Source organism: Poecile atricapillus, chromosome 8 (assembly GCF_030490865.1).
Source record: "Poecile atricapillus isolate bPoeAtr1 chromosome 8, bPoeAtr1.hap1, whole genome shotgun sequence".
Lineage (NCBI taxonomy): Eukaryota > Metazoa > Chordata > Aves > Passeriformes > Paridae > Poecile > Poecile atricapillus.
This window is the reverse complement of record NC_081256.1, coordinates 7175280-7192476: the sequence shown is the minus strand read 5'-3', so window position 1 is coordinate 7192476 and position 17197 is coordinate 7175280. Positions and strand designations below refer to the sequence as shown.

At 48.5% G+C, this 17197-nt stretch overlaps 1 long non-coding RNA gene across 1 annotated transcript; it reads left to right on the top strand.

Moving 5' to 3' along the window:
- The first annotated feature begins 10806 nt into the window (after positions 1-10806).
- On the top strand, positions 10807-15928 carry LOC131581334 (uncharacterized). Its single transcript, XR_009278079.1, has 3 exons — positions 10807-10932; positions 14669-14808; positions 15827-15928. It is a non-coding gene; the product is annotated as an uncharacterized LOC131581334 (long non-coding RNA).
- The last annotated feature ends 1269 nt before the right edge of the window (positions 15929-17197 follow it).

Genomic DNA, 17197 nt, shown 5'->3' with positions numbered 1-17197 from the left:
AGTAAAACCTTTCTGTGTTTGCTCTGCTACCATTTTTTGAGGGCCAGCTCAAAACAATTTGGAGTTTTCCTTGGGGGAATGTGGCAGGGACAGGACAGGCTGCCTGGCCCCACACTTCCAGCACAGCCACACTCGCTCGTGCTTTGGCAATGAGCAGGGAATTTCTCCCTGATCACAGTGCAACAAGAGGGAAGAATAAATTAATTATAAAGATTAAAAAAAGTCTGAATACTTTTCATTTTCCAAAGTGCCCATCTTCTTAACTATTCATCCAATTTACCATCTCGTTGGATTTCTTCTGTTTCCCCAATGCTGTTGTTGCTCTGTGGATTCCACGTCACTCAGCAAATGTCTCCCCTCTCCTTCCAGCCAACTTGCACAATACGTTACAATTACACAATTACACTGTTGTAATCAAATAATTAAGTTGCACATTAAACACACATTAGAGCTCACAAAGGAAGGAGCTTCAGACATGGGCATGGAATAGGAGGGAGTGAGCCAGGCAGAATTGGTGCTAATTGCATCTTGCTTTCAGTGACTCAGGGACTCCAGGTTTTTGGTCTCAGGTGGCAAAATGGCAGTGGACTGAGGCTGCTGAGGTTTAAATAAGCAGGCAGGTTTAGTGAGTGACTTCCCTGTGGAGAGAAACAAGACTCAGTGACCAAACACAACCAGAAAGAAAAGGAATAATTTGGATGCCTGTTGAATTCCAGTCTATTGAAATCCACTTAAATTGGCGCTCAGGATCAGCTCTCCCAGGAAAAGGAGGACACCTGTCCCTCACCAGGATGGGACTCAGCTGGTCAGGCAGGAGAAGGCTGTGAAGTCTTTGGGATGGCATTGTTTTAGCAGTGGTTTTGGATGTCTTTGGGATGGCATTATTTTATCTATGGTAGGGGAAGAGTGAATGAGTTGGTGGATAAGATGTGGGCATTTTCTCTGTATTTCGTTTGTTGATAGAGGAAAAATAACACCCAACAGACCCAGATCAGTGTTCTGGCCCCATCCTGACTGTAATTGATCCCACTCAGAGCTTCGTGGCAGGGGGAAGTTGGGATTCTCCATTCAGGGTAGATCCAAGAGGCAAAAGGTGTGGTGCCACTGCTCCTAAATCAAACCCTTCAGGATGAGTTCTAGAACAAAATAGAACCCTGGGCTGGTCATGCCATGACTAAACAGCAGAAATCTGCTTATTCACATAGATTTGGGTGAAATTTTCAAAGGATTCTGTGTGAGCATTGGACAAAATCCCTCTTTTGATGTCTACCATAGCTGGGAAGTGGCAGAAGGAGCTGACACGGTTGCTTTCCCACCAGGTTTCAGAAGTGGGCTGGAGAACAACCTGTAGACTTCAGCTGCATTTCTGCAGCAGTGACTGCAGTCTAAGGAAACTAGAGATCAAATATGAGCAGAAATTGCAGGCATGGAGGAAGGACTCGAGAATGAGAGCAAATGTGTGCCCAGTTTGATATGCCAAGGTAAAGGCATCTGTGTGGTTGGTCTTTGCCCAGTCCCTTCCTAAAAACTTTGGTTATTAAGCTTCTAAGAATTTCATTTTTAATGGGAACCTCATTCTTGTAATTAAAAGCCAATGTTTGTGCTCAGTAATTGCACAGAGGGGGGAAGGAACATTCTCTGCTGCATGAATTGGCACCGGAAGGAGAAGAGTGTTTATAAATCAGAAAGCAGCAAATTGCAGCGGCCTGGAAGGCTTCCTCCTTCCAGTGACCTATGGGATGAGGTGTCTTTGGCCTCTCAGGAGTGGCTGAGGGCAGCAGGAGCCAGTGGGGAAGTGAGGAGACCAGCCGAGGTCCGTCAGGCCACTTGTCACTCTCTGGTCCCGCTCCCATCACTCTGCACCAGCCGTTCAGGGAATGTGGAGTATGTGCAGAGCTGTCCTGAGATTCCCACCACGCCACTGTGGTGTTCTATTGTCTGTTCTGGAGTCCTGCTGGAGCTGTGGTCTCTCTCCCTGCTCAGAGCTGTGGTCATGCCCCCACACAAGCTCTGCCTATCCCAGGTAATCCCATGGAAAAAGGTCACGGCAGCATCTCCGCTCTGGGGGTTGGGAATGGAGAGGAAGATGTGGTGCAGGAACACAGGAACTCCAGCCACACTTTGGCACCATAGTTTTCCCTAAAAACGAGAAGAAAACCCAATCCTGCAGAATCTTTGCAAATCCCTGCTTTGAGCACACATATTCATGTTTAAGTAATAAAAAAAAATAAAAGTGCTGAGGTTTAGAAAAAAAGCTCTTTGATGTATTAAATCTGATTGACTGGGTTCCTGGAGCATGTATAGGCTTCACACAATGCAAATGGTGCTGATTAGATAAGATGGTGTTTAAAAGGAAAAAAAGCCCAGCCATAGAAAGAAGACGCAATTAGATTAGCAGATCCAAGGCTGTAAGTGCAGATCGAATGGGCTATAAACAATTTAAGGCTTGGGAGAAGGCCAGTGTTGCTGAGTGTTCATTTATAGTCCAGTGTGCTGGCTCTCTAACCCAAGAGGAGAAAGCAAGGTAGAAGAGGAAAAAATTCTGAGAAGGGTTATTTTTCATACTGAGATCTCATCAGATCATCTTCAAAGATTTCTGAGCACCTCTGCATCCACCTAATATTGTATATATACTAAAAAAATAGATGTATTTGTATATAGCCACTGAAACCCCAGAGCTGTGTGTTTATTCAGCTCTCCTACCCACCTTGGCTGTTTGTGTGTGCATCTGTCTTGTCTAAATCTTCTTCTTGTGTCCACATCCAGGTGAATTGCAGGACATCCCCAAGTGAAGCACCAAGGTACCTCTGGCTCTTACACCTCGAATGTAGCTTTAAAAACAACACTCCAAAACACTCCTCATTGGGGTTTTCTTTTGCATGCAGTAAATGGAGTCTCCTTAAGAATTTCTGAGAGTTTTTCTGGATGCATGAATTCACTGCTTGGGTCCTTTGAGCTTTGCTGGCTGGAGAGGGGTGCTGGAGGCTCATGTGAGTATTTCTGTTTTCCTGCAGCAGTGCTTCTGGAAGTCGAGTGTTTATGTAACTCCTATTAAAGAAAAAAGGGATTCTGAGGAGAAAGGAAGAAGAAAAGCCTGGGAGCTGAAGCTGAATGTTCTCTGAGGTTATGAAATCAGACCAAGTGCCCATCCCCAGGCTTTTTGGATAGTGAGTGATGGGACTGAATTCTCATGGGGTGACTGTGGAGATGTCCATGGGGGCAGATCTTCATGTCCCTGCTGTCTGAAATATTCATGAACTTCCTTTCAGAGAGAAAAACCCCAGCAAACAGTAAATAATTGTCTGATACATGGAACCAGGGACACTTGCTTTCTTCTGGGGACAGTTTTGGCTTTTGTTTAACAGCACCTACAAATCTGAAATACTAGAACCCTTTGCAGAGGGGAATTTCTGGTTGCCTGAATGGTTTTGATCCCCTCTGTAAATCTCTGTGGAGAGACATTTTTCTCACTGTTCTTTATTTCCTACCCTGATTTCTAACCTGTCTTTTCATTTGTTTTATGTCCCTGTCCTTCACTGCAGGATGGCATCACCTCCTAATATAGCAGGATCTGCCAATTCTGTTATTTGCTCTTTACTTCTTTTTCCAGCTCGTTAATGAAGAGGTGACAACAGATGGGTCTGGGAGTGATCTCTGCCGAGCCCACCAGGCACATCTCCCCTTCCTGACATGCTGCTGTTCGTCACTTTGCCTGGTTTATGGATCCTTTCTCCCTCCCTGAAGCACACGCCTTTTCTCATGTCCAAGTCAATTTGAACAGAGCATTAGAGTGATCTTTCCTGGGATGCTGGCTCAAATGCATTTCTAAAACTGAAATACAGTTTTCTGCTTCGGTTGGATGGAAGAATGGAGCATGCTGGACCAGGAAGAGGCTGAAAATTCAGTGTTCTGATTATTTAAGGCCACGTTTGTTGTTGAGGATGGCTCAGCAAACACCCTCTCTGGCATGTGTCCCCATCCTGGTGCTCTCTGCTGCCAGCAGGGGCACAGGCTGCAGCTCTTGGACACAAGCAGCTGGTGAGGCTTGACAGGGACACCAGCCCTGCTCCTCAGTGTCCCCCTTGCAGGGAGTGGCTGTCCCAGGGAACTGGCAGGCAGGGAACCTCTGTGTCCTACAGGCACAAGCTACAACAGGGAGGAACTGAAGGTCTTGGAGCAAACAAAGCTAAGAGGAAATGGTGTAACACAGTTCATCCATCCATCATATCCCAGCTGAGAACTTCAGCCTTTGAGGGACTGGTCTGTGACTCCCTTTGCCTTGAGAGGCCCCTTTGAGATGTGGTTGCCACCAGCAAGGTGAGAACATGGCAATAAATTTCATATGACAGGTCTCAAATAGAAGTGTGGCTTGGTTTTCCCCCCCTCCCTTGGCTGGAACAAAGCTTGGGCACAGGGAGGAAGCCTTTGTCTGTCCCTCCTTGGAGCCAGCAGGATGTCCCAGAGTGGATGTGCTCTGGAACAGCCTCTGCTTGTACTCTGGCAGAGCTGGGATTTACCTTATGGCATCTGATGATTTTCCCTCCTCCCTAATTGGTTCCGGTAATTTATTGTGGACAGGAGCTCGTTCTGCCAAGTGCTAATTGCAAAGGTTATTGTTTCTGCCCTTTTCAGAGCACAGCAGGAAACCCTTCAATTCCATCACATGAAAAACAAGACAAAAAATGCCAAAAGTTTTTGGGCTGGACGTGTGCCCATCATCCCATGTGGCTTTTGTGCCACAGAGCACGGGCTGCCATTTCCTTCCCTTTGCAGGGGGAAGCCTCCTGTCCATGGGATGGGGGCTTGTGTTTCTCCTCACCATGATGAAACGTGCCCTGGATCACAGGTCCTTCGTCCTCCGACCTGTTCTCCCCTGGGTTTGCGTGGTAGGATGGGTACATTCCAAAGGCTGGAAGCTGGTGAAATGATGCCATTCCCTGGCTGGGAATTCTTCCTGTCCCTGGGCATGTCTAGCAACACTTTTCCAAAGAGCAAACCTGGGCTGGCACAAGGTGGTGGCACCTTGTCCCCCATTGGGGTTTCTTGTGGTGTCTGATGCTGCCTTCTCCACCCCGTGGGTGAAGCCCTGTTGTTCCCAGGTTATCTCAGCTGGCTGTAGCCCATCCTTCCCCTGGTGAAGGCAGCCAGGCACCCTGGAATCTGGAAGGCTTTCCCTGGCTGCAGAAGCTGGGTACCTTGGGTGAAGTGGGATGCCTCAAAGCCAAGCATTTTTCTAGCACAGGAAAGGAGGAAGAGTTACTGCTCGGCTGTTTGCTGCCAGGGCTTCAGCATCTGCATGGATTAATCTGGATTTCATGGTGGGCAGCTGCCATTTAGCCCAAGTGCCTGGCATTACAGTTCTGGTGGATTTTGGAGGTGAAAAGCCCAGAGTCTTTCAGGGGGGTTTCTGCCAAGCTGTAAAGCTCATCCTGGTTCTCCACGCTGCTGGGAAACCTGGTGGAGCTTTTCCTCCTTCGTGGGGCCATAGGTGTTCCTGCCACGCCTGCGATCCTTCCCCTATGCTTTCCACAGCCTCTGTCCCCTGGGGCTCTGTATTTGCTCTCCCAGGCTTTGTTCCCACTGCAGGGTTTACTCTGGCTCGTTTCCTCTTTATCTCATATCATGGCTGGTGTTTGTTTTTGTTCAGCAGCTCAGAAGCTTTTGGAAGTGAGTGTTTATAAACAGAGGGATGTTTGGGACCACATTTGGATTCAGCAGCAGTCTCCAGGGGTATTCTGTACAGATTATGGGGATGACTTTGTGCTGTTTCTTCCCTGCCCTCTGGCCCAGCATCCTTCTAATTCAGTCTTTTCCACAAAGCTCAAGCTTTCTCCTCCTCTTCAGCTCTCTCTGGCCTCACTCCCAGCAGGTACCTGGGGTGAACCACCCCTCACTGGGCAGATACGCACAGACTAACAGATTAATGACACATATTTCATTCTGTTCCAGTCTAGTCTAATGAAACATGATAAATGTTTTATCCTAAGTTTTACCAGCATTCTGTTTCCCCTATACAGAAAGTCTGGCTGGCACCTGTGGGCAGCACTTGCATGTGAAAGAAGCACCGTTAAAATCTAGATTTCAGGGAAGGAGTGCATATATCAAATTTAAAGGCACTTTTGAGCTTAAGATATAAAGGCAAATTACATTTTATAGTGTGACTTTAATAGCTGAGGAGCTTTGCAGGCAGCGAGGTGGCTGGTGGCAGCTCAGGCAGTATGTAGGACACCGTGCCAGCCATATGTGTTGCCATATCTCACACGCAGCCTTGCAAGTCATTGCTTTTTATTGAAGGCAGGAATTTGCCAGGATGTCAAGGCTGTCTTCTGCACTTTTGAAGAAGTGCCATGCTGTCTGTAATCCCCAAAGGCTGGTGACAGGAGGGCAGCAGGCACAGCCCCACCAGGTATCTCCTGTTCTCTGTGCCCCGTGTTGGGGAACCGAGGCTGGGCTCCCCTTCAGCACGTGCCCTTTTCTCTCCATAATGAGGAGTCACTTTTTATCCCTGTGTGCCAGGCTTCTTTCCTTCTGCCTTCATCCTCATGCTTTCCATCTGTCCTTCTGCCTAGCCATCCTTCCTCACAAATTCACAGATCTTTTCTTCCCAAATTTTGGCTGAGCCTCCCTGTCTTTGTGTTGGGTGCTGTGTGAAGGCTCGTGCTAACACCTGGCCAGGATGAAAGCCCGACCTCTTGCAGGACAAAAGACATAGAATTTTTTTTTACATTGTTGGCCAGAGGACAGGCTCCATTGGATGTGTATCTCCCAGATATCCCAAGGCTTTTCCTGGGGCTCCGTGTGTGCTCTGAAAGCTGCTTGTAGGAGAAAGACAGCTCCATGTGGTGCATTAAATGGGTGTTGTTTCACATGCCTCAAACCGAGCAAGAATGCTGGTAGTGAAAAAGTCCAATCACAAAGGAATCTTTCTTGGCTATTCAATTTGTGCAATATCTTATTAGAGGGGGAAACCAACTGTTATCTGCCCGGGAAAGGTTAATATAATAATAAGCAGATACTGACTTCTATTGAGATGAACATGATGATTTATTGACCCGAGAGGCAAATTTGCAGTGAAGCAAAGCCGGGGTCAATATTCACCAGGAGGAGAATAAATTCTTGCATTTTCTACAGTGGCGAGACCACACACGTTGGTGGCACCAAAACACATTGGTGTTGGTAGTTACTTCTTCAGTGAGACAATAAAATATGGTAGACTTCCAACAGGTGCTTCACCTTGTTTCTTTAGAGATAATGTCAATTTATAAACGTTCCCTTTGGATGTTTTTGTCCTTCGAAACACTTTATGAAGTATTTAAAAGTACTTTCGTAAAAACCAACCAAACAATAAAAGCAACTCCCAAGGGTAGCAGCAGTTTTCGATTGCCAGATGTATTTCTTGAATAAATGATATAATTTTATTGCATTTTATTTTACTTTATTAGAGGAATGCTCAGCTTTCAGCTTCTAAGCCTGGCGACTCCCAGCCCGATCAGAGATGTTTCTGCACACGTTCTCATTTTGATTGCAAGCCCGTTTGTCATTTCTGAAATGCCTCAACTCAGAAATGTCAAGCATCTCTTGTAGTCAGCATGGAGAAAGGCAGCTCAGAATGCTGGCACCTGCTGCAGGGAGCAGCATCCTGCTGCGATGGACCACGCAGCCACGGACGTGGGGGTTTTTGGGGGCAGGGAGGTGCAGCAAGGGGGGATAGCCAGTGCTTGGTTGGGCTGTGGTGGGTGTCACCCTCTATGAGAAGTGTTTGTTTGGTGAGTTCTCTGCTCTGCCAGAGCTGGTGGTGCACAAAACCTGATCCTGGGAGATGGTCTGTCAGCTGCTCCTCCTGGGTGAGAAACACAAATCCCTGTCTTGCACCATGCCAAGGGCTGGTTCCATGGGGATGGGCATGGCAGGAATTGTAAACACACCCCGTGGGAGGAGAGAGAGGAACTGCACTTCTCCAACTTGAGCAAAGTGACACAAACAGGGATATTATTTTAGAAAGTTTATCTCTTTTGTATCTATGGTGACAAGATCTTTATCGGGGTAAGACAGACTCCCGGGCTGTCTGCTCCTTGTTATCTCAGGGTAGGATGACAGTCTAAGTGTCACGTCTAGAAATGTTATCTCTCCTTTATTATTTCACATGTGAGGGGCTAACTGGAGTGTTATCAGGGTGTTTACAATCAAAACACGTGCGGCTCAAGTGATAAAAGGGAGAACAGACATCTGATCTCCAAGGATATGAAGACAATGCAGCCTTAAGCAGGAGGAGATGGATCTTATTATTGAAAATGGTTTGGCAGGCTGGGAATGGACAAACAAATTCAGATCATAAGCTTGAGAGATGGGCTAGGGGAGAGGCTCACACTCAAACTCCTGCTGAAAATGGAAAAGTGATCGTCTCAACAGCAGTCTTGGCTAAAAGAGAAATATTTTCCAATAAAACTTTAATGATTTTTTTTCTTTCTGTACTCTCTTCTCACTTGGAATGTGATATGGAAAGGACTATGCTGTCAGGACCAGCAAGTGGAATAGAGTTGCTTTAAGCCAGTCAGGATCTGAGGAAGCTTAGCCAGGCTTGGAGGGAGGAGAGCAGAGAACTGCCAAGGCCACTGCTCAGGGAGTTCATTTTGATTAATTCCTTATCTTGCCTGGGTCAGTGCTGTGTTAATTTAGAGAGTGCACAGACACAGGGTTAGTGGTGACCATAAACCTTATCTGTGATCTCTTTAGGGACAGGGAAGCAAAATCCCTAAAGGGCTTAAGACTCTGACCCTGGGATGCTGTTGCAGCTGGTAATTGAGAGGAGTCCAAAGACATCCCAGACATCAGATCCTCATTAACCTACAGCGGGAGCAAACCAGGTGCCAAACGGTGTCAGGTTGTTTATCTAACACAAATAATCCTCAGTAATTAAAAATGGGGCTGTGCAACGCTCCATCCAGATCCAGGCCTGACTCCTGGACGTTGTTGTGCTCTTGGCTAGGATGGGCTGCCTGGGTTTCTCTGCTGTTGTAGAGGATAGGGCAGGCACATTCTGTGTCTTCCTTCCTCTCGATGCCAATGTTCTCCAAGCCGAGCTTTGTGGCTGCTATCCCTCAAAAAGGATGATTTTCCATCATCTTTCCTCGCTTGTTTGTCCGTCCCGTGAGGTGGTGGCACACAGGGGTTTATGCCCTCTTATGGAGGACAAGCAGAGGGTCTGCAGTGGCCTCTGAGCCAGGAGGGGACCCAAGCTGGAGCACAAATTCCAGCACCAAGGTTCCCTCACTCCTTTGGGAAGGAGATGGGGAGGGTAGAGGGGATGTAGATGTGGGCTGGGCATTGTGAGGGCTGCTGGAGGATGAAAACAGTGGGCTCCTAGTGACATCTGAGCATCTCTGCTGGCCTGGCTAAAAATGGGAAGTAAATTCCTGCTAAGTAATTACCAGTAAATTCCTGATAAGGGGAGGGAATGAACTGAACTTGTGAGCAGCGTTATTGTCCATGGGCCTGTCTGCTTAAATCCATATTCCTCTTGCTTTGAGGACCTCCTAAATCAACCCATTTTCAACCTGAGTCACTCTCACATCCCTCTAAGGACTGACACCGAAGGGAGCCCTTCCTCACCTGGGAGGAAAACAAGGCAGCAGCTCCTCTGCCTTGTTTATGAAAAATAATCTCTGGTGGTGGTTTTCTTGTGTGAAACCCCAGCTTTGGAGGGCCCCTGGGGCCACTTTGTACAGTGACAGTGACCCACTGCTCCCTCCTGCCCTTCATCTCTCACACCTTTAATTGCACTTGTGTTTCTGGAGCGGATGGAATTCATTATCCAGCAAACAATGTCCTTTGCAGTATCAGCCTTAATTAACTGCTCCCCTCTGTATTTTCCTGCTCTTATCCTCTCCAAATCTCCGTGCTGAGCCAAGCTGACGGCCCCCCACATGCATCAGTGCCAGCCAGTGAGCCATGACCAGATAAGAAGAAATGGAATCCCTTATCTCTTTTTTACAAATACACACACATGCACACACAAACACACAAACCTGGAAAAGGTCAAGGTTACTGGGAAGGGAGAAGGCCCTTCAAGACAACAAAACCCCTTCTCTTTTAAAGTCTCCATAGCAACTGGATGGAGCATCATGGGATGTCGAGATGAGAGAGGACTATTCTTCCCCTACAACACTCTTTCCACTTCATTAGACTCTTTATCAAGTATCTCTGCACTGGGCTGAGTATATTTTTTTGTGTCGGGGAGCAGTGCAGAGGACTCAAAAGCATCCTGACCTTTTCAGTGGGACTTTGGGAGTTCCTTGTGGGAGTTGCATCCTCTTCCCCTGCCCTCCTCCCCCACAGCCCCCTTGTCTCTAGTTCACATGACCTTCTCATCAAAAACCCTGTGCCTGGTGAGGTATGAAGGGTTTCTTTAAAAGGAGAAAGGAGCAGGGAAAAAGAAGAGAAGAGTATGAGAATGTCCTTCGCTGGCTCTGGAGGTGTCAAGACCCCGGCTGTCAGAGCTGTGCATCTGCAGGGAAGATTAATGAGTCTGCTTAGAGGAAATCCAAATAAAATAGAGCAGAATAAATACCAAGTGACTGTGTGGGTGATGAGGGGAAGGGTGAGGAAGGAGCAAGGGAGTGTGACAGGGCAGAAGTAGATATTCCTCAGTCTGGTAAGTGTTTGAATTCCCCATGGAGGAGCGAGTCAGCGCAGGAAAGATCTTTGAATTTAGTCCTCAAGTGGCTGTGTATGGGTCTGTGAGAGCTTATAAAGCACTGGTTGTGCTGAGGCACAAACATTGGGTATTTTTATCTCCCTTTCCCTAGGAAAGCATTCACCATGGAGAAGAATTTTGTGTTCAGCTTCTCAACCCTTGGCCTGCATTGCCTCAAGGTGCTTTGAACAGCTCTGAAACTGGAAGCACTGCTTGTTCCCAGGAATCATCAGTGCCTGGTTTGTGTTGGGCAGTGGCTTGGAGTGGGGGGACCAAGGGATTTAAACCTTCCTATGGATTGAAAGCAGTGTGGGCAGCAGGAAAGGGATTGGGATTCTGCCCCTGTGCCCCTGTGCTCAGGTGAGACCCCACCTGCAGAGCTGCCCCAGCCCTGGGGCCCAGCACAGGGAGGACGTGGAGCTGCTGGAGAGAGTCCAGAGGGGGCACCAGGATGAGCAGAGGATGGAGCAGCTCTGCTGGGAGGAAAGGCTGGGAGAGTTGGGATTGTTCAGCCTGGAGAGAAGCTCTGGGGTGACCTAATGATGGCTTTCCTGTACCTGAAGGCACAAGAAAGATGGAGACTATTTCCTAGGGCCTGCAGTGACAGGGCAAGGGGGAATGGCTTCAAACTGACAGAGAGTGGGTTTAGATTAAATATTAGAACTAAACTCTTCCCTGTGAGGGTGGCAGGCCCTGGCACAGGTCTCAGAGAGGAGCTGTGGCTGCCCCTGGATCCCTGGAAGTGTCCAAGGCCAGCTGGACATGGCTTGCAGCAACCTGGGACAGTGGGAGGTGTCCCTGGCCATGGCAGGTGGATGGAGCTGGATGGGCTGTCAGGTCCTTCCAACCCAGGCCATCCTCTGATTCTATGGTGGTCTCCCACAGGAGAAACTGGGCCTTGGAGCTGACCTTTCTGTAGGAACTGTGACATTGTTGCTACCTTTAGCTTTTAATCCTCTGGGTTTTCACTTCTTCCAGGGAGCCATTGTGTTGCAGTCTGCAGGTGAATTTGAGCAGACTTCACACCAAGCAGCCACCTGAGCATCTTTCCCCACTGGCTCAGGGTCTGCAGCTCCGAATATTTGAATCCATATGAATCAGACAAGGAGAGGGGCTTGTTTCCATGGCCAGAATCAATTCAAAAAGTGTTTGCAAAAAGCACTGAAGCTGGCCATGCTTGGACTGTGTGTTCCTGAGCTGAGCTGTTTTAGGGGGGAGAAAAAATATTAAAAAAAAAAAAGGAAAAAAAAAGGAAAGAAAGAAAAAAAGAGAAATGCACTTTCAGTAGAAGTCAGGCTATGAATATCCCAGTCCCATGGGAATAATTTTCAAGTGGGAAATCCCATTAAGTCATAAAGAGCTCTTAAGTAGTTCCCTCTGATGAATTTGTGGCACTCTGCAAGTCCCATAATTCCCAACATCCAGATGAGGAAACTGAGGTTAAGTGACTTAGCCAAGGTCAGGTAGCAAATCAATAACCACTCCAGCCCCTCTCCTGTTCACTCCATGTGTCTCTGCTGTCAGCAGAGGGGATCAATCCTCCCCACCACTGTCCCAGCCCCACTGATGGACACCCAGGCTTTGAAATGTTGGATTATGTGGAAAAAAAGCAGCTCATCTTCATTCAGAGTGCTGGGCTGGGGGAGCAGTCATGGGGCTCCTTCACCTTCCTTGCATCCACAGCTCCCAGAGTGGAGATATCCCCTGATTCCTGCTGCTCCCTGGAAGGAGCTGGGCTTCCCACTGCTGGCACAAACTTCACATAATGAAGTCTGGGGTTTGGGATGGGAGCATCTTTGGCATAGTGACAGAAAATTTCCTCACACAAGAGCTCTTGGCTGTGACAAGGATGAGAGTCTCTGTCAGCCTCCGTGGGAGACTGTTCTTCCTCTTTCCCACTGCTCAACTCTCCCCTTCCATGGTTCAGCTTCCTCTACTCGTTTCTTGAGCTCGTGGAGGGGAATGTACCAACAGTTTGGGGGTATTTCAGGAGTGGGATGTGTGTATTCAGCCTAAGCTCGCTTCCTGTGGCTAGCTGCTCCCAAGAAAAAGGGCAGTTTTTCCTGGGATCAGGCAGACCGTAATTCTGGGTCTCATAGGTTACTTATTCCAGTTCACCTGTTTGTCGTCTTCATCAAGGAATCCCAGAATGATTTGGGTTGGGAGGGACTGTAAAGCCCATCCAGTTCCACCTCCAGGGACACCTTCCACTGTCCCAGATTGCTCCAAGCCCTGTCCAAGCTGGCCTTGAACACTTCCAGGGATGGGGCAGCCACAGCTTCCCTGGGCACCCTGTGCCAGGGCCCCAGCACCCTCACAGGGAAGGATTTCTCCTGTCTATCTAATCTAAATCTATAGAGACAATAGTCTCTTCAGTTTAAGGCCATTACCCCTTTATCTCTTGTTCCCAGCACATCCCTCCGGAATCACACAGGAATGGGAGATGCTGAATGAAGGCATCTTCCATTTCCCAAGCAGGTGTTTCTCCCCCTGACAGTGCCTTGCTTCCCTGTTCTTCTCCTTCAGCTTTTCTGGAGCTAATTCAGAGTTATCTGAATTCCTGGTTCTGCTCTTGCTGCCGTGGTAGCTGGTGCTTGGCTGTCTGACCCTGTTCCCTCCCCCAGGTAAAAGGTACAAAATCACAGGGAGTGAACACAACTGGAATTTTGGGGTTGACCCACTGACACCTGGCTTCCCTGGGCTTCCTGGAGTGCCTCCCACAACCCAGCTGGATGCTCCCCTAAGAGGCTGGCCTTGAGAGGTTAATGAAATGAGAATTTGTTCCCCATGCCAGGCTCCTTCCTACTTTGCTGTAAGGTTTCTGATGTGCTTCATTTATGTCTCCTTCTTCCTCCTGATCAGCACTTCTCCAGGTGTTTGGCACTTGCCAGACCTCTGCCATCCCTACTCCTGCCCAGCTTAACCTGCAGGAAATGCACTCTTGGGAATGTTGCAGGTGGAATGCAATATTCCCAAGGCAGGTCAGCACCCTCCTGCACTATCTCTCATGGATTTACAGCTTTCCAACTCCTCCAGGAATGCCCTGACCTAATCCAGGGAGCTGCTCTGAGTCACGGCCCCGGTGCTGAGCTGGCACTGCCAGCGCCTTTCCCAGCAGAGGAGAGAGCAGCCTGGCACTGGCACTGGGATGATGGATGGGAGCTCCTGCAGAGGAGAGCTTGGTCCTGGAGCTCCTGGAGGCTCTCCAAGCCTGGCTTTGCAGTTGGCCAAGTGTTTTGCTTGTTTTGATGCTTTTTCTGTCTTTGGGCAGTTTGCTGTGTTTATTTTGGGGGGAAGGTCAGCACCCCCAGCTGATGCTGGGAGAATGCTCTGGGAGAGAAGCATCCCTGGAGACAGCCTTCCTTTCAGCAGCACATGGCAAAGCTCTGAGTTTTCCCCTTCAGTGGGAGGCACAGGAGATATTTTGGACTGCAAGCTGTGGCTTTAAAAAAACCCACCCAGCAGTGATTTGAGGTTTTGTTCCTGAAGCCTTCCTGACTTTGAACATAAATTGCGTCTGTTTTGGTAAGCAGGCTCCCAGCAAGCCAGACCTGTTCCTGGGATTACTGTAACCACAGGTATAGATGTTTCTTTTCCACATGGGATGACTTAGGCCCCTGTTCCCTGCTGTTGTGTGGTTGGATTTTACCTTCTTCCACGTCGTGGCATTTTGGAAAGAGCTGCTTGTTTTACAGAGCAGCTGTGTTGTCTTAATGCAGCTGTAATGTGTGTTTGTCTTGGGGCACAGCAGGACTAGGAAGAGGTTTTATTAGATCATTCCCAAGTCCCAATAATCTCTGAGTGTCTCTCAGATCTGTGGCTGTCAGCTGTGCTGCTCTCGCTCCGTGGGACGGGGTTGGAAGCTGAAGATGGGAAATCACTTGCGTGTGATCCTTTATCTGCTTCATCTCGGAGTTACCGCTCCCCCCGTGGCTGTTTGGAGCAGCCAGAGAGGACTTAATTCTTGTATCCCAGACCTTAAACCACAGCCTAACAGGCTCCAAGGGATCCTCCCTGCCTGGGGTGTTGTTTGTGGGACTGCTGGTGGCTCTGCAGCCTGGATCCCAAGGAGTGTTCCCATCCCATCACCACTGCCTGCCAGCATCGGGATCACGGTAAGGCTGCTGCTTCCCTGCCTCCAGAGTGTGTTCTGTGTGTGTCCTGCTGCCAGAGCTGGAGTTTGCTGCTTGCTTTTCTTCTTCTCAAGGGAATTAGGGTCTCCTCGGTCCCCTGGGCTTGGATGTATGCTCTCTGACTGGGGTGAATTCCCTCGGTGCTAGCAAATGTTTTATTTTATTGCTGCACTCCCCTGCCTTACACCTCATCCTGTGATGGGCACATTTCTGGATCAGAGATGTCTGTTGCTCTCAGAATGGTTCCCTTTTCCTGCAGTGCATTCCCAGTATATATTGCTACTGTCACATATTGCTGTACTGCTCTCTTCTCACCCAGTGCTGGCTGCAGTGTGCTTGAGAGACATCCCACTCCTTAAACAGCATTTGAGGTTTTCTCTGGCAGAGATAATGTGGGGATCATGCAGGTCACTCCCTCTTTCAATTCCTTGTATCAGCTCTATATTCATCTCCTACAGCTTTTGCACCACAGCTCCATGAATGAAGTTGTATTTTAGGCTCGTGTAGCATCTCCCGTGCTGACTGTACCACTTGTATTTCAGTCTGTGCTTTCCCTTGGCATACAGCTTAGAACTCCCATTGTCCTCGTGCTGTTGTGACTGGTGGAGTCCTTCTAATTTGTCTGTATTTTGCTGCATCTTTGTTTCCTTCCTCTCAGAGAATCAGGGAGGTCTTTGTTGTCCAGCACGATCACGGCTGCTATGTGTCACCATGCCTCTGCTTGCTTGTTTGGGAGCTGCTGGTTTCCTAAAACTCAGCCTGGAAAGGGATGCAAATCACATCCCTGGGCTGCTCTGATCCATGTTCTCAGTAAATGTGCGTTACTGTGTTGTCCCAGCAGCTTCTTGTCCCTTTGTTTGGCTGCTTTTAGCAATTCTTACAGAGTTTAGGGGAATACACAGGGGTTTTCTCCTTCCTCAGTTCTTTCATACAAGTCTCTATTCAAGGAATTTCCTGCTGCTTTTTACTTAATTGTGCTTTTTTCCTGTTGTTCCCAAAGGCCACCCAGGGAGTTGGACATCATGGAGCTGGACACACACCAGGGTAGGTAATGGATGTGATCCCCAAAATTGGAAAAGCCAGCATGAAAACTCTGACTCAGCCTGAAGGCTCTGCACTAGAGGAGGGAGACTTTCCCAACCAGAGGCAAACCAGGCAAGCTGTATTTTCTGCTTCATCCCAGAGATCTGCTCCTGGCCTGGCTTGGAGCAGTGTCCTCACTCTGCTTCTCCCTCTGTGCCAGCTCCTGTCTTTGCTATCCCTGAGCTGCTGCCTGAGCCAGCTTTGCTCAGCTCAGACTTGAGCAGATCCTGCATCTTGGTGGCATTTTCTGGGGCTTTGGTGCCTTTTGTGCCTGGAACAGACCCAAAGCAAAGGCTCCCCCCTTGGAGCTTTGCTCCCTGTGGTGGCTCATTGTCCTGTTGAGCAGAGGGAAGGAGCGTTTTGCTTCGGGTCTGCAGGGACAGAGATGGGCACCTTTAGTATTTGATGTTCCTGAGGGTCAGAAATGTCTTTGTGGAGGGTATCGGTGGTTTTTCCTCAGCCTGCTGCTGGTGTGCTGTGCTGTGCTGCTCTTGGAACACGACAGGCTTTCCCCGGCAGCGTTTGCCGGCGCTTTGTTCTGTCCCTTTTCCAGCCCCTCGGGTAATTTCCCAGTTTCCCCACGGTGAGCTAAAGAGCCTCTTATTGCTGAGCACAGCCCCTTTCATTGCTGCTGCTCAGGGCCAGGCTTTGGGGCTCAGCCCTGCCGGTGCCTCCCCCCGTTTCTTTGGGTTTCTTCCTCGCCACGTTCGCACCTTTCCGCTTTCATGTACCTGCAGGAGCTGACTCGCTTCTGACACCGAGCTCAGACTCCAAACATAAAAGAAGAGAAAGTCAGGACAGAAAGGCATTGGAGCTTTCTTCTTCCTCCACACCTGCTGTTCCCGCTCGTCAGGCACTTCCAAAGAGGAGAGTTCTCCAAGTTCCCCGTCATTACCCTTTACATAAGCATAATATAGTGCTGCACTTCCTACAGGGAAGCTATCTATTGTATCAATCTGTAAAACAAAAGCTGGATTGCTCCTTCTCCCGTTGCTCCCAGAATCAAAAAGCTGCCTGCTGTTCCTCAAATGGGAAGGCTGAAAGCCTTCATCAGAGGGTAGTTCATTTTTACACGACATTTTTACACTCAAGCAAAACTGAAAGCAAGGCATAATTTGAAACAGCCACGCTCGCTGTTAGAGCAGAACCACACAAATAAAATGCCTGGGATGATGGAGTTGAATACGTTGCAGTCAGAAAAATGACAGTTTGCAGGGAACAAGGAAAACTAGATGGATGAATGGGAATTAGTGAGGAGCAGACTTCCAAGGCAGACAAATCAAATTGA